This window comes from Delphinapterus leucas, chromosome 3, assembly GCF_059928025.1.
Source record: "Delphinapterus leucas isolate spDelLeu-1000000601 "Yukka" chromosome 3, BTC_Dleu_Yukka2, whole genome shotgun sequence".
In the NCBI taxonomy this organism is placed as follows: Eukaryota; Metazoa; Chordata; class Mammalia; order Artiodactyla; family Monodontidae; genus Delphinapterus; species Delphinapterus leucas.
The window spans coordinates 122,672,847-122,695,279 of record NC_143131.1 but is presented as its reverse complement, the minus strand read 5'-3'; positions in this window follow the sequence as shown (position 1 = coordinate 122,695,279).

Here is a 22,433-nt window from a genome sequence, read left to right as displayed (position 1 = left end):
TATTTGATTTGTGTATCAGAGGGATCATTTGGGACCAGGGTCTAAAGCACTCAACTGTGAGATGCACTCAAGTGATTCAGGATACGGAGGTCCAAAATGAAGGCACACAGATTAAAAATACTTCTACTGATTGTTTAACTGTGTTGCCTAAATGTCAACTCAGGTCACAAAGACATAGAACTGCCATACCAGGTAAATTCTCATGGGGACTCAGCTCAGCTGTCCTTTTTAAAAATCGGAGCTCCTTTGGCATCAATGGATGTGGTCTGTGTTTTCCCTGGCCTGCTAACTGCACCAGGGAGTATGAGTCCTCTCCTTTGTTCACATGTCACAGAAAAGGGGGATTTGAGGAGATGTGTTCATATTGATTCCTCCCAAGGCAACCCCCTTTTTGACCTGTAGTTCATCACTTGTACCCATGAACCACCCTAATGTCTTCTCATGTTTCCTTTTAACTTCTTGCTCTTATGTGGCCTCTGCTTTTGCTTAGTTCTAGAGCTCAAAAGGATTTCCCTCTCCTTAGGCTCTTCATAATACCTGGACTATTCTCTACATTCCATACCTTGTTAAATCTTCCTTATTTCTTTTTGTCTCCATTAAAATGACATACCCTCAGCTAGATCAGCTATCCCCACAATAATCAATCATTGCACTCTATACTTTCTATTCAGAAGCCATATCATATTTTGTGTTTATTTATACATACACAGATATAATTGTGTGATGCCTTGCCTATGACACTAAAATAAGCTTATCAAGGGCAAGAACTTCATATATTTATTTATTTTTATGTCCCCAGTGCTTAGCATGGTGCCTGGCACTTAGTAGACATTGAGTAAAAGACTTGTTTTCAATGAAATGACTACATATCTCCTATATTCTGAAATATATGAAATAGCTCTCTATATATTCCTTACATACTCTAGAGGAAGGCAGGATGAAGAACAATGTGAATATCAACTAGAGCTTTAATAGCCATTGAGTGCACACTTTTCACAGACATTCTGGGTACACCCAGCAGCATCACTTTTTTCCACTTGCATTCTGGCTACCCAGCCTGCAGGGCTCTGAAAGAGGCTGCTGGGGCAGAATGGGAGGATCTACCAACCCATAAGCCCTGCCCTTGGCCTTTCTGCTGTTGCTTTCTGAAGCTGACTAATGTGCTCAGGGTAAATGAATTATTCTCCTCCTGTCCGAGCACTTTTAGAAAGAACAGCTGCAAAGCCTGATGAGTCCTGGAAGATCAAAACAAACCGGGATACTGTTGTCAGCTTGTCAGGCCCCATTGCAGAGCATTTTAAAAACAAATTCTTTTAAATAAAACTTGCTGGCTTCAGCCCTTCTCTTCCTTGCCTTTCATTATGAATAAATCCAGTCAGTCTTTGGCTAACCTACCCCTCACTGTTCTGGTCAAATGCCACCACTGGTTCCAAAAGAACGACTCTCAAATACTGTTACTGATAGACAAGTCTGAACAGAAACTGCCCTTTTTCTTCTTTCTTCCCTCGGGAGCAATAAATCATCTACTCATCCCAGGTGATTGCCACAGACAGTCCACTTAGAGCAGTATTTCATGATTTAACAGGTATAATGTTTTTTCAACAGACCATTTCTAACCATTCTCCCTGCATTCCCGGGACAACTCAACTTTTTTTCAAAGCACCTAAGGGCCCACTGAATAAACGTCTTAGGAATATGGTCTGTGACATGTTGTGGATATTTGCCCCAGTCTCTCCTTTGCAGGAAGAGTAAAGAAAATAGCCACACTGGACGTGAACCAGAACTGCTGACTGAGGCGCAATCTGCAAATGAGACAACTTGTGGTTTTAGAAAGAAATCATGGCTGCTCTCATTTTTTTTGCCCTTTAATTTTCACAATATCTGCTAAGTGAAATTTGACTTTAGATTAAAAAAGAGGCTTTAATGGATTTGTCTTTGAATCTCAGCTATTTAAAAATATCTTACTATGTCCATTGACTTTAAGGAAAAGTAATTTCTGCAATTTAGCATGAGGGGATTTTACTTTTACTTTTCTAATAAATTACACATACAGCTTAAAGTATGCTAGGGAGGCTTTACATGAGGAGTATACTCAATAGGCATGCACAACAAAATGTATTTTGCTGTTTGCCTAATCTTCTGGTTTTATGTTAAAACCTTTAATTTAATTTTCCCATTAGTATCCAAAGCTCAACTGGGCACAAAATAACAGTATTATGGGTGACTTTTACGGTATTTAAATTCCATTTACACTCCTCTTTTGCCCATTCATATTAAGGAAAAATTTTCCAATTAAGTAAAATACAATATTTAGGCATAAATGAGACAGGAGACCAAAACCAAAGCGGTGGCACCTGTTCCAGACTCCAACATTCTATTAGCACATTGCAATTTATCCTCACTGATTTTGGAGATGAGGGAATTGAATGTTGCAAAGGAAATTGTCATCACATGTGCCAAAGAAGGCTTCTTCCAATTTATTACATTTGTGCCAGGCTCCCCTTTTTGCACTGTCTTAAATTTCATTCTATGAACTAAAAAAATCTTTGTCAGTGTGAAGGTCGTTAATTTTAATTAAATGGAAATCATTTTTTTACACTTGCAAGAAAACGAGGATTAGTCTCAACAACTTTCATTAAATAAATAGAGCAAATTAAGATTTATAATGTATCTCTAGATGGATCTAAAACGGTCTCATCAAAAGTCTATTAGTTGAGAAGGAGGGAAGTGTCTCAGTGGGTTATGGTAACAAATGAACCCAGAATGCAGAAAACAGGATCTGTTTGCTAAACTACTGCCTGCAGTTGGTTTTACTTCAAAGTTATATTACACTTCCATTGTAACATTATAGTAGGGAGGTAAAGATAACATCAACTTTATAGGCTTTGGTTAAAATAACTAATTTATTGCAATCACAACCTGTATTTCTATAGCTTTTGGCAGCTTATAAAGCACATTTACATGCTACCTATTTTTGAGTGATTTATTAGAAGTAGTATATGCTTTAAACATAAAAGTGCTGGATCACAATTCTATCTTAAACACTTACTAGCTCTCACAACAGGAAAACAGCTTCAACTCTCTGAACCTCAGTTGTCTTACCTTTGAAGTGAGGATAATAATTCAAATCTTCAGGGATATTGTGAGATGGAAATAGAAATAATATATGGAAAACGTATGAGCCAGAACCTGGCTCATAATAAAGTGCTAAATAAATATAATCAGCTAATATCCTTCCTGTAACTAATTTTCCAGGGCTACCTAGCCTTAAGAGTCTGAGGTCAGTAGGTCGATTAATTGGAGAGCTGATGCTGGAATTCTTGTTTATTCCTCTTTTAGTACCCCTTGGCTCCTCCTCGTTCTATACTACTCTTGAATATATACACAAGGAAAACTATTTGACAAATGGGATTTTATTAATTACTGAAACTCTTCTCCCTTTTGCAGAGAATTAGCAGTACTATCACAAACAAACAAACAAAAAAGCATAATGAACATGTTATTTTACCATGAACATAAAAATTGCTCATTTATAATTCAGTACTTCTAAAACACTTGATATGTACAGGGCAATAGATAAGATTCCAGAGTAAGTTATATGAGACTTCTGTTTTCTGGTCTAATTTTTCTAAAAGTGAAAAGAAGTCAAGATTTGAAAAGGTTAAGTCACTTACCCAAGACTGTAATGGAAAAATCTGTTTCCAGGTCTATACATATGAAAAGATAGCTTTCTGTATCCAACTTTTTGCTCTGGATTGTTTTAAATGACTACTGTGCAGAACTAAAATAGGGTGAAAATGTTACTGAGAATATAAATATCAGAAGTAGGTAGGATGTATTTGGTTTGGCAAACTCTTCCTTCTCTTCCCCTCCCTCTCTCCCTCCTCCCTCCCTCCCTCCTTCCTTCTTTCCTGTTTTATTCATCATGGGGAACCAATTTTCATGATAGGGCTCACAGACACTGCTGGTTCAGCCTTCTCTCCCAGGGCTTTAAATGTGAACTGTCTTTTGGTCATCTGATCAAAAGGCACATGAAAAAATGCACAACACTGCTAATTATCAGAGAAATGCAAATCAAAACAACAATGAAGTATCACTTCACACCAGTCAGAATGGCCATCATCAAGAAGTCTACAAATAATAAATGATGGAAAGGGTGTGGAAAAAGAGACCCCCCCCCCATACTTCTGGTAGGAATTTAAGTTGAGGCAGCCACTATGGAGAACAGTATGGAGGTTCCTTAAAAAACTAAAAATAGAACTACCATATGATCCAGCAATCCCACTCCTGGGCATATAACTGGAGAAAACCATAATTCAACAAGATAGATGCACCTCAGTGTTCATTGCAGCACTATTTACAATAGCCAAGACAAGGAAGCAACCTAAATATCCATGATGAATGGATAAAGAAGATGTGGTACATTTATACAATAAAATATTAGCCATAAAAAAAGAATGAAATAATTCCATTTGCAGCAACATGGATGGACCTAGAGATTATCATACTAAGTGATGTAAGCCAGTCAGAGAAAGACAAATGTCATATGCTATCATATGTGGAATCTAAAAAAAAATACAAATGAACTTATATACAAAACAGAAATAGGTCCACAGACATAGAAAACAAACTTATGGTTACAAAAGCGGGAAGGGGCAGGGAGGGATAAATTAGGAGACTGGGAGTAACATATACATACTACTATATATAAAATAGATAACCAATAAGGACCTACTGTATAGCACAGGGAACTCTACTCAGTATTTTGTAATAACCTATAAGAGGAAAGAATCTGAAAAAATATATATATATAAATGCATAATTGAATCACCTTGCTGTACACCTGAAACTAACACAACATTGTAAGCCAACTATACTTCAATTAAAAAAAAAGAAAGTGGACTGTCTTTAATGCTTTCTCCTGAATTTCTCCTCTTATTACTCCTAACTCTTTTCCTACGTGTTACCACTCATGAGTTTGGCTTCATTTCTAAGGACATTTCTCACATAGATGTCTCCAGAAGAGTCCCTTTCTATGGGTTACATCCCATCCATCCAACTTCCTATCCACCACCAACACTGGGTGTCACCCAGTTGCTTCTCATCCATCACATCTCAACTTGACTTCATGATCGTCCCCCACAAAATTGGCTCTCCTCCTTTCCTAACTCATGAGTACTACTCTGTATTAAAAAAAAAAATCTGCTCTCATTTGTAATACCAATATTTATAGCTGACTGGGACCACATTTAATTTCTGGGCCCAGATGTATTTCTCAGTAGCTACTAGATTCAGCATATTATAATGTTTGAAAGCAGAGACTTTGGGAAATGGAAAAATATCCCATGCTTTTGAATTGGAAGAATTAATATTGTTAAGATGGCCATACTACACAAAGCAATCTAAGATTTAATGCAATCCCTATCAAATTATCCATGACATTTTTCACAGAACTAGAACATATAATTCTAAATTTCTATGGAACCATAAAAGACCCAGAATTGACAAAAGAGTCCTGAGGAAAAAGAACAAAGCAGGAGGCAAAACCCTCCCGGACTTCAGAAAATTCTACAAAGCTACAGTAATCAAAACAGCATGGTACAGGCACAAAAACAGATATACAGATCAATGGAACAGAATAGAGAGCCCAGAAATAAACCCACACACCTACAGTCAATTAATCTTTGACAAAGGAGGCAAGAATGTACAATGGAGAAAAGACAGTCTCTTCAGCAAGTAGTGTTGGGAAAGCTGGACAGCCACACGTAAGTCAACAAAGTTAGAATACACCCTCACACCATACACAAAAATAAACTCAAAATGGCTTAAAGACAAATATAAGACAAGACACTATAAAACTCCTACAACAGAACATAAGCAAAACATTCTCTGACATAAATTGTACCAATGTTTTCTTAGGTCAGTCTCCCAAAGCAATAGAAATAAAAGCAAAAATAAACAAATGGGACCTAATCAAGCATTTGCACAGCAAAGGAAACCATAAACAAATCAAAAAGACAACCTACAGACTGGGAGAAAATACTTGCAAATGATGTGACTGATAAGGGCTTAATTTCCAAAATATACAAACAGCTTATACAATTCAGTAACAAAAAAACAAATAACCAAATTGAAAAATGGGCAGAAGACCCAAATAAACATTTCGCCAAAGAAAACATACAGATGGCAAGAGGCACGTGAAAAGGTGCCCATCACCACTAATTATTAGAGAAATGCAAATCAAATCTACAACGAGGTACCACATCACAGTGGTCAGGATGACCATTATTAAAAATTCTACAAATAATAAATGTTGGAGAGGGTGTGGCGAAAAGGGAACCCTCTTACACACTGTTGGTGGGAATGTAAATTGGTTCAGGCACTACGGAAAACAGTATGAAGGTTTTCAAAAAACTAAAAATAAAGTTGCCATATGATCCAGCAATTCCACTCCTGAGCATATACTCAGACAAAACTATAATTTGGAAAGATACCATGACATAGAAACAACTTAAATGTCCATTGGCAGATGAATGGATGAAGAAAACATGGTATATTTATACAATGGAATATTACTCAGCAATTAAAAAGAATAATGCTATTTGCAGCAACATGGCTGGACCTAGAGGTTATCATACTAGGTGAAGTCAGAAAGAAAAATACAAATACCGTATGATATCACTTATATGTGGAATGTAAAATACGACACAAATGAACATATCTACAAAACAGAAACAGACTCACAGACATAGATAACAGACTTGTGGTCGCCAAGGGGGAGGGATAGTTGGGGAGGGAAGTATTGGGAGTTTGAGATTAGCAGATACACACTATTATATACATATATTATATAATATAATATATATATTAGGACAGATAAACAACAAGGTCCTATTGTATAGCACAGGAACTATAATCAATATCCTGTGCAAGCCATAATGGAAAAGAACATGAAAAAGAAAATATACATGTATAATTGAGTCACTCTGCTGTACAGCAGAAATTAACACAACATTGTAAATTAACTATACCTCAATAAAATTAAAAAGAAAGAAAGCAGGGACTTTGTCATCTGACTGCCCAAGTTCAAATACCCACTACTGCTTATCAGACATATAAGATTAGGCAAGCTAGTTAATCTCTTTGAGTTTCAGCTTGTAAGAATATAAAACTGGGAGAATAATGTGACTTTTCTTGAGTTATCATAGTGATAACTAAATAAGTCAATTCATATAAAGCATCTTACCTCTGTGCTGAGTACATACTAAGTATTCAGTACATACACCTCTTTACTAATTTCAGAAAGGTGTGGGGCTGTGTCTAGCTTTTGCACTTAGGAGCAGTCAGACGTTGAAAACATTACCTGATCATTCTTTATTTTAAAAATAGAATTTGAAAAGAGAATCCACCTAATAGGGCTGTTGTGATGACTAAAATGATATCATACTGGAACATGGCAAGGTTTTACCACCTATCAGTATGGTCTTCCACATTTCATTGCTTAAACAAAGCTCAGTTTGTGAGTTTAATGAAAGGAATTAAAATGTTACTAGTCAAAGAGCAACATTAACAAGTTCAGCTACTATAATCTCTTTTACAAAATATTTGAGGAATTCTGCAAGCAAAATTAGATTATGAAATGAATCCAGTGCACTATCATATTAAATGATATTTAAGGTAGAAGTGGAAGTGTTTTAAAATTCAATACTCAGGCATAACTGATTTATTAAGTTCTAGTTGAGACCCCAATTTTTTTTTTTTTTTTACCATTACTTTTGAAGATAGTAAGCCTGAAGATTTTGGTTTTTAGGCACATTTTGGGTTCATACACTGGAGTTAAAAGTGGATGAGCTTCTATTTACAATAGTCAGGACATTTACAATAGCCAATAGCAACCTAAGTGTCCATCGACAGATGAATGGATCAAGAACATGTGGCACATATCTACAATGGAACATGTGGCACATATCTACTCAGAACATGTGGCACATATCTACTCAGCCATGAAAAGAAACGAAATTGAGTTATTTGTAGTGAGGTGAATGGACCTAGAGACTGTTATACAGAGTGAAGTAAATCAAAAAGAGAAAAACAAACACCGTATGCTAACACATATATATGGAATCTAAAAAAAAAAAAAAAAAGGTTCTGAAGAACCTAGGGGCAGGACAGGAATAAAGACACAGACATAGAGAATGGACTTGAGGACACGGGGAGGGGTATGGGTAAGCTGGGATGAACTGAGAGAGTGGCATGGACATATATACACTACCAAATGTAAAATCGATAGCTAATGGGAAGCAGCCACATAGCACAGGGACATCAGCTTGGTGCTGTGTGTCCACCTAGAGGGATGGGATAGGGAGGGTGGGAGGGAGACGCAAGAGGGAGGAGATATGGGGATATATGTATATGTATAGCTGATTCACTTTGTTATAAAGCAGAAATTAACACACCATTGTAAGGCAATTATACTCCAATAAAGATGTTAAAAAAAAAAAGTGGCTGAGCTTCAGTGGATGAAAGGGTATTTCATCATAGCATCTTCTATAAAGTGTGTTTTGGAACTTTTGGGCCTTTGTAAATATGAAAGTTAAGGAATGATAGATATCTCATTGTAGTTTTAAGTTTCAATTTTATCTCATTGTGTATGAGGTTGAAATTTTTTCTTATGTTTAAAAAACTTATATTTTTTATGTAATTGGCTGATTTGAGGGTCTGTCTCACAAACTCTACAGTAAACATCTTAAGGGAAAGGGCTGTGTTTTATGCATCTCAGCTTCCCCAGTGGCTAGCATAATCCCTGGGCATATAATATGTTTAAATGATGTATTAACTAAAGGAACAAGTGAGTGACCATAGGAAAAAAAAGCGGCTGAGCTTTATTGATCTTCTTGGTTTGTAAATGTTCATCTCTGGCTCTTACATGTGTAAACTCCAGGTTAGATTTGTTTGGAGTAAAAGCTAACATGAACTGTGATGTGAGATCCAAAAAGCTAGACATTTTATTTGTTTCTTTACTGCTGAAATCTGTGTCTAGAATTCTGGTACGTAGGAGGTACTTAATAAATATGTGTTAAGTGAAAGGATTTATGGAGTGTATCCTGCCTTCTAGGTCTACAAAACCCATGATCACAGCTTACTATAATAAGAGATTTAAATCTAACCTGAGTCAAACAGGGTCTCCCTATTTGAACACATACATATGCACAAACACATGAGCACACACATACATTATAAAACCACCAAAAGGAGAACAGCTAATGTGGGCTTTTGTGCTATTGCTTTATAACACAGTCCCAACTTCCCTCTCTCTGTTGAGCAGTGTCTTGCGCAAAGTTGATGCTCACATAGTATTTATCAAACAACTGAAGGAATGAAAACTAGGCATCAAAACTCACTACATCCTAAAGCATTCAACAAGGCCAGATAGGCAAGGGGACATTTCTTAGGAACTGTAAAAAGCAGTTCAAACCCCCTCTTCAAGAATTTTTAAATTAAAATTTTCACAAGGACACAAGTTGAGAGACAGCAGTACACACTTCATAGGTTGGCTTTAAGACATAATTGCTATTTGATCACTTAACGCCTCTGTTGCTTAATCTTTAGATGGGAGAGCAATACCTACACAGTTCCCAGAAGTGAAATAAATGCTAAGGGACAAAGAAGGGTAAAATAAAGCCTCGTGTGTAAATAAGCTTTTAGGAAGAGCTATTTTCTTCTTACGTAGGACATTTTTCATCTATATTTTAAATAATAAACTAAAGCCATTAAGTATGTGAGGGTTTCTGTTCCCCCCCAGATTATAGCATTCAGCAGGCAGAGGCCATGGTTCTCTGCTAGTTCTAAGGAGACAATGATTTTGGAACCTGTGGGTTGGAGAGGTCCTGGGTAAACAACTCAGTTAGTAGAAGGACATGGGCTTCCTGGTTTAGAAAGAACCTAGAGAAGCAACTAATTTCTCCCCAGCATGATACCATATGCATATTCTAAATAAAATAAATCAAATTGTGTCAAACAGATGGACAGTATAAATGATCTAGGTTAGTGACTGGAGTTAGCCCCTGCTCTTTCCTCATGGCTCTGATCTCCCCTTATTTCAACACTGAAATTTTAAAAATTGGCTTCTGCTCTGATGTGAATTTCCTTTTTTCATCAACATTGCCCCTAACTTCTTTTATGTAGCCAATAAATAATAAAAACAATATGACCACACAATTCAGTTTTCACAATTAAGTATACATTCATGGTGAACTTCTCACACAGTTTTCCAAAATGTGTGTGTGTGTGTGCATGCACATGTGTGTGTATTAACAGTTGAAATTATTTTAAAAAATAAACAGAAATTAAGAGTTATTTTGAAGTCTTCCCCTTCCCTCCTTTCGTTTCTATAATGTCAAAAACAAAAATAAAACGAAATATAACCTAGTTTAATCAATTCTGTGAAGAGAAATTGTCTAAGCTGTTGCTTGAATTGGAAATAAAATCCAGTGGTTTTGTTTCTTTTATCAATGTTTGCTTTGGAGTTTTAAATATACAGCTTCTATGTTGGTGAGAAGCAACACAGTATGTTGCCTTGTGGAACAGATAGAGAATTACACTTTAAATAAATAACCTGATCTTCTTGAGTAGTTCACTTTTATGTCAGAAGTTTTCTTTATTACAGCATCTATTTCAGGAAGATGAAAAAGAACCTGTTGTCACCTTTGCTGCATATCACATCACAAGATAATTTTGATTTTATCCCTTTCCTATAGGAGCACTCCTAACTCTGAATTAGAAAGATAGATCAGGCACCCTACTGATCAGAAATTTACCTATGAGCAGAGCCAATGAGTGTGATGGTCTCATGGTTTGAGAAGAATTTTTGCTTTAACATAATAATGCATATCCCTCTGCTTATACCCTGTGGTATATACGTTGCTAGAAACTGTGTTTCCTTTTCTAATAACATCATTTTCCTGTTAACTTTACGTGGAAAGCAATAATAAGTTACATTCTAAACACTATAAATGTGTGAATTCATTTAGTCCTCATAAAACCCCATGATATGAGTAGAATTATTAGCCTTATGTTAAAGATAGATAAATTAACCCAAGATGTATTAAATATCTTACTGGTGAGAGTTGGCTAAGGAATGGCAGAGCCACCATTTAAATCTGGGCTGTCCAGCCTTAGAAACACACATTTTAAATATCATGGTCAGGGAAGATCATATTGGTCAGGGAAGACCGTATTGAGAAACTGACTTTTGGACGAAAACTTAAACGATGTAAAAAAGTGAAGCATGCAGATATCTTAGGAAATGGCATTCCAGGCAGAGGGGACAGCAAGTACAAGGACCCTGAGGCATGGGTGTGCTTATGTGAGAGAGAAGAAGTGTGGGATGACTTCAAGTATTTGTGCCCGATAACTGGAAGAACAGCTCTTATCTAACATGGGGAAGATTTGGGTGATACAGTTTTGGTGGGACAATTAGGAGTTCAGTTTTGAATAGGTTAACTTTGAGAAGTTTATTAGATTTTCAAGAGGAGACGTCAAATAGCCAGTTAGGTAACCAAGCCTAGGTTCAGAAGAGATAATGAATGTGGGTATGGTCAGGTTTACGGAGGCACTTACATCCATGAGATGCACAGAGAACACCAAAGGAGGAAACGAAGATGAGAAAGTGGTCCAAGAACTAAGCCCTCCAACATTTAGAGCCAAAAGATGAGGAGTTACCATGAAAGAAACTGAGGTGGAATGGCCAATGAGGCCAGAGGAAAACCAGGTGACTGTGGATTCCTAGAAGCCAAGTAAAAAAAAGCCTTTCAATGAGGAGGAGGTCATCAGATTTGTCAAACGGTGCAAGTAAGTTAAGTAGATGAGGAATGGGAATCGCGCATTGAATATATCAATGTGGTTGACATTAGTGACCTTGACAAGAGAATTTTCATTATAATGATCAAAGCAAAAATTTAATTAAAGTGGATTTATGAATGACTAAGAATTTTCCCCAAATCATACAACTAGGATTTGTCAAAGAACAAGTAATTTTTCTTATTCTTACCGATTACATTAAACAATGTGTGGTTCTATGGAAATAAACATTTTTAATAATGAATAATTTCTGAATACAATATATAATTCAGTTAAAAAAAAGTGAGGATAGTGAAAAATGTGTAAAGAAATACTGAGTAAAAAGATGTAATAGAGAAGCGCATCTTGAAAGGATGGAACGAATACACGAATATGATTGAGTCACACACTCATATTTGGAAATACCAAACTCACTTCAACACAACTTAGGAAAGAAAGTGGGGGAGATTTATTGGTTAACACAGCTGAAAAGTTCAGACAGAGCTGAGTCAGGTGCTGCATGCCATAGTCTGAACTGAGTCAAGCTGCATTTCCAGCACTGCTGTCCTTTGACTTCGCCTTCAGGCAAGCTCCCCAGTCACGCTGGTCACCAAGGGCTCCAGGCTTTTACCCTCATTGTCTAGCAATCCCTGTGGAAGGGGCTTCTCTTCCTTATTAGTTCCTGTAAACTGTGTGTATTGGTGTGATTAGCTTGGCTTGTGCTACATACAGGTCAATAACCATTTACCGTGGCCATGGATTAGCTACGTTTAGGTCTCATCTCCATCCCTTGGAGGTGGCTTAGTGAAGTCGGCTATTTCCAAACCAAGGTGTTAGCAATTAAGTAGAGAATTAGCCAGGGGAAAATTAAGGCTCTAATACAATAAAAATGAGGGAATGGATATTGGATGGCTTAAAAAAAGATGTCCATATGGGAGAGAAGGAAGATGATTTGAAAGAAAGAAGAATGGAGACAAGTAGTTATGTAGCATTTGCTGTGTACTTTACCTAGGCTTGTTCACATTTTCTCAATAAATACGCAGGACCACTTCAAGAGGTAAGTGCTTATGTTGGGGAAAGCTGCAAAAAGGGAGAGGATCACTAATAGTTATTTTAGGTAAAACTAAATTTGCCTCTAGTCCTAAAGTAAAAGCTACTATTTCAAACCTTAGAATATTTGTATTCATAACCATACACTGAAAAAACACATGTATGGCTCATCTATTTAGCATTATAATCAACAGTCATGAAAATAAGTAAGTAAGTACAAGTACTAAATGTAATAGAACGGTGTAGTCATACAGTCTGGTCTGTACCAGACTCTCAGAGGCTCTCTGGTTCAATCTCCCCATCCAGTGAAACTCAGCATCTGAGGGTGAGCAAAGAGTGGCCACATAGGTGTGAGGAGTGGTGGGTGATGGGAGAGCTCTAACGTGGGGTGGGCTAGTGGGGCAACTAAATCTTACACAGTTTTCCAAACAGTCCTCTCAATTCAGCCTCACCTCTCTCCATTTACCTTAGAATTACACAACAGTTCCAAATCCTGAACCTTTCTGAGGTTCGGTGGCTAACTCTGGCTAGTTGCTAATTGGCTATTTCACTTTATGCAGGTAAATTTCAGCTTCATTTGCTCTTCTAGTCTGTTGCCATTCTTCCATCCATTTCCTTCCTTTGTATGCTACGCTATCTCTCATCTGGGGTCTTCTCCTGTCTCATTCTTTTTCTTTGTAGACTTATATCTCTATTTTTTTCACTGTCATTTTTTTCCACTGGTGTTTTTGAGAAATAACAAACATAAACATGTACATTCAGTCTACTTCATTGGACCAGAGGTCTTTTCATCCATTTCTATATCATCTATTTACATGTGTAATAAATGATAATGTTAAGCATGCTATTATATCCCTGTCAATACTCTAAAATCCCACCTCTCAATTTCAATAAATCCTCTCATACCCAACTTTTGCCATCTTTCAAACCCTATGAACACCCATATATTTGAACACATTCCTTGGTCTAAGTCCTACACCCCCCATTTATCTGATAATCCTGTTTTTAGGTTGGTTCCAACCCTGAAGTATCACTACTATCAAACAGAATTTGTATCCTGATCACATTGCAGTTAAGATGGCAGGAAACTTGGCGATGTTTAGATTAGTATTTTTAACTGTTGTCACCTATGTTTTCAAGCACTTAGATAATGTGATTGATCAAAAATCAATTGTTCTCGTTCTACCTGGAGTCTTCTAACCTACTATTGCAAAGTTACATCCACAGTTGCCACATCTATGTAAAGCACAAATTAGACATAATGAAAGATCATGAAGACTGGAATAAAGTGGTACTGAGATGAAAATGCCGTCATCTCTCCATGAGGCTTTAATATCTCAAGAAGAATATACATTTGGGAAAGAACACTGAATCCGAGAAGCAGAGAAAATTCAGCTCAAAGCAGACTATTTCTTTTATATGTCAGTGAATACTTGGTAGTTGGTTTACTTTGTTTTATAGCTTTCTTTGTCTCTATAAAGTATCTTGACATACTGCCCAAGACCTCTGGCGTGTTATCTATTCCATATTTTTAGAGTAAGTGAGATGCCATTTTGAGAGGCACTGAGGCATCACTGTTAAATCACACCCACCGTATGTGCCGACAGCCATGGAGTGAGCTCACTCCTACTTACTCATTCAGCTTTAATTTATGTCTAGCTTAGGAAAGCAGCGGTGATCACCATGATATTATACACTTGATACTTAGATACATGAACGTTCTTCCTTATAAGTCTAATTATTACTCCATATCTTACAAGTTAACAGTTTTACTGGGAATTTAGGTATTCTATTCAAATGAAGAATATGCTATAACTTGGAACACAGGTTAACCCCTTAGCACGTTGACTGGTATATAGTTGCTCAGTCACTGTCAATCACTTCACCTCATTGAACATTCATTGCCTGTTCCCAAAATAAGACATTTGTCCTAAACACCGTTGTCCAAGATATTAAGGTCAGGGCTCTAGCATCAGCCTACTTGTGCCTTTCTCAGAGAAATTTCCTCTGGTCACTGCCTCTAGAGTTACCCTCTTCCCCTTTCACAGCACCGATTTTATTATTTTTTTGTACTTATCAAGGCTTGATATCTTCTTGATTATTAATTTGCTTATATACTAGAAAGAGCTAATTCTATTTTATCCTTTGTTTTATCTCTAGTGCCTAGAAGAGTGCCTGGAATATAGTTGGCATACGCATGTCTCCATATTACTCAGAGAACAGGGCCTTGTGTTCACTGTGGTAGCTTTAACTCCTTGCACACGGTATGGCCTTCATTTGTAGTCAGTTAATGCATAAATGGCTTTCCTCTGCAGTTTAATGCCTAACCGCATCAGATTTTTTAAAGCATCAATCAAATTCCCCACTCCTGATATTTATCCAAGACAAATAAAAACTTACATTCACACACACACACAAACGAATGTTTTTAGAGGCTTTACTCAAAAGAGATGAACACTGGAAAAGAAAACATTCTGGTGAATGGAAAAAGAAAATGTGGCACATCCATTCAACAGCATACGATTCATCAGTGAAAAGGAACAGATGACAAAACACACAACAACACAGATGAATCTTAAATTCATAACACTAAGTGAAAGAAGTCAGACTCAAAAGGCTACATACTCTATGATTCCTTCGATATGACATTCTGGAAAAGGTAACACTAGAAAGACAAAACAGATGAAGCCATGGGGATGGGGGAGAGGTTTACATACCTCTGGTATGCCGCTGGTTTATATACCAGCAGCAGTATAAGGAAATTTTAAGGAGTGATGGAAGTTTCACATCATGCTTGTATCAGTGGCCACATGACTGTATACGCCTGTCCAAACTCACAGAACTCTACTCCAAAAACAGTGAATACTACTTTATGCAAAGTATACCTCAATTTTTAAAAAAGTAAAACAGATGAGACATTATCATCCACTATACGTCAAAGAACTACTGAGCTGTTCTACAGATGTCTAGCCGTTTTCCTCTGAGTGACACTGTGAAAATGTCATATCACTTTACTCCTCCAACCTCTTCCCAGCTCAGTTTTCACAGTGATCTACAAGGCTCTACCTGAAATGCTAACCCATCACTTTGCTGACCTCATCTTCTACCCGCCTCTTCCTCTCTCACTCTGCTGCAGCTAGAGAAGCCACCCTACTGAGAAGACACATCAGGCACATGAGGCCTCTGAAGCTGTTATTCTCTGCCAGGATGTTTACCCAAGCCCCCCATATTCACATGCCTTATTCCTTTACTTCCTTCAGCTCTCTCTGCAAAATCATCTGATCAGAGATGTTTTCCTTGGGCTTTCTATAGACGTAGTACCTCCACCCTTCTATACTGCTTTTCTTTTCTCTACAGAAAATTTTATTTGACTTTTTTTTTTTCTTTTTTTTCTTACGTACGCGGGCCTCTCACTGTTGTGGCCTCTCCCATTGCGCAGCACAGGCTCCGGACGCGCAGGCTCAGCGGCCATGGCTCACGGGCCCAGCCGCTCCGCGGCATGTGGGATCTTCCTGGACCGGGGCACGAACCCGTGTCCCCTGCATCGGCAGGCGGACTCTCAACCACCGCGCCACCAGGGAAGCCCTGTTTCTCCATATTTTAGATAGTTCCCAGTTTTAGTAAGTGTTAATAAACAAAAAAATAAAGGAACTAATTAATCAACATATATGTTTTGGCAGAGACTGGCTAGATGCTCATAAAACCCATTTTCTCTTCCTAAGCACACAGCTAATCCTCATTTCCCAAACTTCCTTTCATATAGAGATAAAATGACTAGCTTTCATCAATGGAATGTAAAGGGAAGAGATACTCTGCTGTTTGGTCCAAGAAGCTATGATCAATTTACCTTCCCTTTGATCTCTTCCTTCCCTTTTCCCTCTCCCTGCCAAATGGATGATAACCTATGTGATGTCAAATTTGTGAAGCCACTTACTGAAGGTGGAAGAGGCACAGCGTGGAAAGAATCCATGTCACTGAAGACTATGTAGCAGAACCGCCCCCATTCCCTCCACGCACACCAGACTCTAACACTAATGAGAGAGAACCCTTTATTGTATAAATCCACCATGCTTTTGAGTTGTTTGGTACAGCAGCTATTGTTACTTACCCTGACTAAAACATATGAATTTAGGATCAAAAGATGTTTCTAATCTGAGGTTTGCTACACCTGGCCCTAATTTATGCTAGGAAACTAGTTCTAGAACTTGTACAGTGAGGACAGTGAACACGAACCACTTCATAGGATGAAAATGCTCTATAAATCAAAAAAGCAGCATGGAAAATAATTTACATATTTTTAAAGAATTTCACACATGCAAGTTTTATCAAGTGCAACTTCTCTTACTTTGCTGATTCAGGTTCTATTTTCCCAAACAGTCCTTCACTGACTTCTCTTCATGTTTATTCCCTCAATATTTAACATTTACGTAATTAGTACATGCTCTGTGCCAAGCACAGCACTGAACAAGAAGGACAATACCTGCCTTCACAGGAAATGAGTGGAGAAAGCAGCAATGAAACAATCAATCATGGTGTGAAACATCATGGTGTGAAGGGTATACAGAGTGTTACGGGCCTGCCCTACACTTGAGACGTTAGGGATGGTGTCCCAGAGGAAGTAACATTAAGTTGATACTTCAATTATTAGGATAAATTTGGGAAGTAAACTGAACTGTGGGATTTGAGGGAGCGTGTTCTTTAGAGTACGTGGCAGTATTAAGGAATTTAAGAAGTTAGAGTGAATAGAAGTTCACATGCTTGCAGAAAACTGGCAAGAGATATGTGTTGAGTGTGAGAACGAGACCAAGTTCTGAAGAGCTCTAAAGATTATGTAGTGTGTTTGTTTCCTATTAAAGGGAAGCGGAAACTATTAAAAGTTTTAAAAGTAGAATAGTATGATTGTATTTGCTTTTTAGAAACAGTGATCAGGATGAATTATAGATAATAGATAATGGATTAGGGTTCATTTCCCTAATGAATCTGGAGATGATTTAATACTGAAGGCTGTTATTACCATGTTCAAGACAAAATAAGATGGAAATTCCAACTAGGGAGATTTAAATTGGTATAGTCAGGACATTGCTATTCTAATTAGTTATACGACTGAAACAAGAAGCGGCACGGATTACTCCTAGTTTTCTAATTTGGGCAGATTCTACAACTCTAAGGAATTCTTCAAAGTCTTCTCCTTGGTTATCACTTTGTTTCTCTATGCATTTTCTCGTTTAACATCACTGTCTCTAAGTGAGTCAGTTCTACCTCACTAACTCTACACTCAGCCAAGATCATCATCATCTCTCTATATATAGCTACACATTTATTCTCTCTCTTTCCCCCTTCCCTTCCCCTACTCTTTCTTTTATATTTTTATAAATTTTCCTCTTGACTTATTGTTTTGTGTGAGGCATCCAATAAAACGTGGATGTAAGTAATGAGTATTGGCCATCTTGCTTGCTTTCACCAAGTATAATATTAAAGTCTGTTTTTTTGCATTGTCCTTTTCAAATTGCGGAAGTTCTTTCTATACCTAATTATCTGAGGTTTTCAAAAGATAAGAATGGCTTAAATTTTCTTCAAAGCTTTTTCTCTATTATCCTCTTAATATAGTCAATTACATTGATTGATATTTGTATGTTAAACCAACCCTGCATTTTGGGGATAATATTTCTTGTCATGGTATAATATCCTCTGCATGTACTGATGAACTTGATTTGCTAATATTTTTTAAAGTATTTCTGCATCTACGTTTATGAGTGATATTGATCTTAAGTTTTTTATCCTCCCACCATAAACAACTAGAAAAATGGACAACATATATGAAATAACTGTGCTAAAAAATTATGTATCAGAAACTCCCTGAAAGAAGGCAAACACGTAAAGGACACCGTTTGAGCAAGTCAGATTTCTGCTTGGAAGCACTTTCCTGACCCTTGTGTAGGGAGAGGAATCTTAAGCAGAGCAGGGATATCTTGCCGAGTGAAGGACAAAAAGGTAAAACTTCAGAGAGGCTGAGGCTCCAAGGAGGAGGTAACTATAAAAGGAAAGAACTGCATAACTCGGCATAGGAATGAATACCCTTGTGTCTTTTTCTGAATACTAAGACATGCAAGTCTAAAGTCCAGCTGAAAAATTGTTTTATGGATACGCTCTGCATTCCTCTGCTTAATTAAGTGTTTGGCATAATGGTGATTCAACCCTGAGTTATAACTACTTGACCCAAAATGAGGAGTTGAAGAGTATAAAATCATTTCAATTTGTTGACTGTTTTCATATGGTCAGCGAGTTTATTTTTCCACTGAATTGGTGGTTTCCTTTGTTCTGGAAGCAACAGAAGATTGGCCTCCAAAAACATGTTGTTTCAGCCAGTGGAAAGATGAAGTGATTAGGCACGGTATGGTACTTTTCCATTTTTAATTTCAGTGATGATTGCTAGCAGAAGGCAAGCAATATGTAGCCTCCACCTCAGGTGCGCAAGCATATTGCAATTAAAGAAAGCTGCTCTTCGTCACCCAGGGGGAATGTGATTGATCAAAGTGTCAAATGATTTACTTCCAATGTAAACTACAATTTGCTGCCCAAAATACTACAATTTATTTAGTAAAAAGGGGGTATCATTAAAACCCTGACACATATTATTCACAAACTGTGGTCTAAGGAAATGTGAATGACATAATTATTCTCCAACAAGTAAACACACTGAGTGGCTTCCCCACATTCATTCTTATTATAAATAATTGTTCCAATTAGCGTTGTCCAAACGCTGTGCGAAGGCTTGGGTAAAGATGCAATTTAAAGCAATGTAAATAAGATTATTTTTTATACTCAGTGAAATAAATCCAAGTCAGGCAAGTAAGGGGCTCACAGCAAAGCAACAGAGATGCAGATAGCAAGCCAACTTGAAAATTCTAAAACCAAATTAGGGTGACAGGAAGAAGAGTATAATCTGGAGGCAAGTCTCTCTAATGATCATTATTGTCACCAATACTTAATATTGAGCAACAGTAAACAATAACCCAAGATTACTAGTTAATTGGTTTGGAATCAATCCCAAGATGTGGGACTTCCTTGATTGCACAGCGTAGAAAAATAATAATCATGTAAGAAGGACCAGAGTGGGCTCCTTATATTGGCACCATGTTTGATATCTTTTTCACACTGCATTTAATATCTAGTGTATCATTTTACCTTCACATTGACAGTATACTATTGTTTAAGAGCTTATGCTCCGGGGGCAGAATGCTTTGAGCTCTAGTGCTGACTCAAATATAACCTCTGTAAGCCTCAATTTTATCAGCTGTGAAGTGTGGGCTAATTAAAGGGCCTACTTCTTAGGGCTGTGGAAGTTTAGATAAGGTTCTTGGAGCTGGCTGGTGATGGAATCAGGATGCAAACACGCAGTTGGCTTCTAGAGTCTGCATTATAACCACCACACAGACTGCTACTCTCCCTTTTCAGGGTTTTGTGATAATTTAGCAAAACCATGCACATGGGGCACTTAGTCTACCGTTTGCAGTGCAGTATTCAATGAGCAGTAGCTAGGAGGAGGGGCAGGGGTTAGAAGAAATGGAGGTGGAAGAGATTGCCGCTGTAACTAGATTAAGGCAGTGGTTTATAAAACTTTTACTGTAGAGGGTCAGATAAGTATTTTAGGTTTTACAGAATATACATTCTGTCTCAATTACTCAATTCCACCATTGTAGCTAGAAAGCAGCCACACAAAATACATAAATGAATCGGCATGTCCCAATAAAATTTTACTTACAAAACGTGTTGGGCTGGATTTGTCTCCCGGGCCATAGTTTGGCATCTGGATCCGAGAATCAGATTTGAATGCAGTCTTTTTTGTGTGTTTTCAGCTTTACTGAGGTGTAGTGGACAAATAGTGAATGCAGTCTTTTGAGGAAGTCCAGCATTCTTTTCACTCTTTCCCCGCTGCCTCCCTCTGGCCTACTGTATCATTGAGAACAATGAGGGAATGAGACCCTATGACCTCTAGGCTGTTTCTAGAACTGATGGTCTAAGATTATTTGCTACAGTCCCAGTGTATAACCTGAAGATGATTTAGTGGCTGTCAACCAGAAAAAAACTAAAACAATTAAATACTAATTCCAGGTGCGGTGGGCATGGCTAGACCATGGCAAGACTATGCCTGTAGCCCTTCATTCTCTGCTCAAATCAGAATTATGTGTGTTCAAGGGGAAAATACATATTTGTACCTGGAATGCTTCATACGTTTCAGCCCCTGGCTGGCAGGTGATGATTGCAGCTAAGATGTCCTGTTTGCCTGTGAAAGCTCCAGCATATGCCCATTGTGTCTGTTTAATTATTATTAGCATTCTCTTTCACTCTTCTAAAAGTGTCCCAGTTTGGATGAAAAATTACATGGCCACCCTCTTGACAGAAGATAAACCCCAATTCTATAGATTTCTAATTTCTTTGGAAGCTACAAAATTCCCTCCAATAAGAGATAGAAAACAATTCCCATTTAATATTCCCTCTATTTTAACAAACATTTATTGAGTACCTAATATATACCCTGTACTGTGGAAGACATTAAAAGACAAAATGCTCCATCAGAAGTTTTCATTTTGAGAGAGATTGTCTGTGAAGGTTTACAGGAACTTATCCTCTGACTGAAATCTTTAAATTCCATAGGCACCAGCTGTCTTTTCATAGAGTCCCTCCACTGTTATGCGTTCCACATGAACCAAAGCTAGGGTACACAGTTTTACCCCCATCACCAGCATCTAGTCACGCTTGCTGTGTGCTAAGTGAGCCCTAAATAAATACTTGTGGAATGAATAACTCAGTACTAGTCAAAGGTTTCCTCATTAAGCTTCGATTTTTTTTTTGTTCCCACCTTACACTGAGAAAGGGAAGTGAATTATCACACAGAATTTAAAAGCCTTCTATGAATAGCTGCAAATATTTGTCTTCATACTTTACACCAATTATTTATTCAGAGCATACTATATGCCAGGCCCTAAATTAAACTTTTATATACTGTATAGGACTTAATTCTCACAATCACCCTATGAGGTAGGAGCTATTACTTCCTCTATTTTGTGGAAAATAAAGCTACAGCTCAAAGAATTTAGGGAATTTACATAACGCAACACAGCTAGTAAGCAATGGAAGCAGGATTCCATTTCACTTTAGATTCCCATGAAGACTGAAATATTATGAAAGCTGTTAACCAGAGTACAACATAGATTTCTAAAACTTCAATGACAGCCTTGACTAAACTGCTTGATATAACAGTACCAGTATCACTACTACAAATATTGCATATACCATACTTATATTTTTAAAAAATTGTTTTTCATCTGAAATTCAAGTTTAACAGGGTGTGCTGTATTTGTATTTGCTAAATCTGGCAACATTATCTGCTATGCTTGCTACGTAGGCTCTCTGTACTAGGACAGCATGAAGAAGCTCTAGTGCAGTTCACAACCCAGTTGTTCTACACCCCATCCCTGATTCCAGGGTCCTGGGTATATGTGGATGGACATAGAAAATATTCCTAGTGCAATTATGACGAAGTA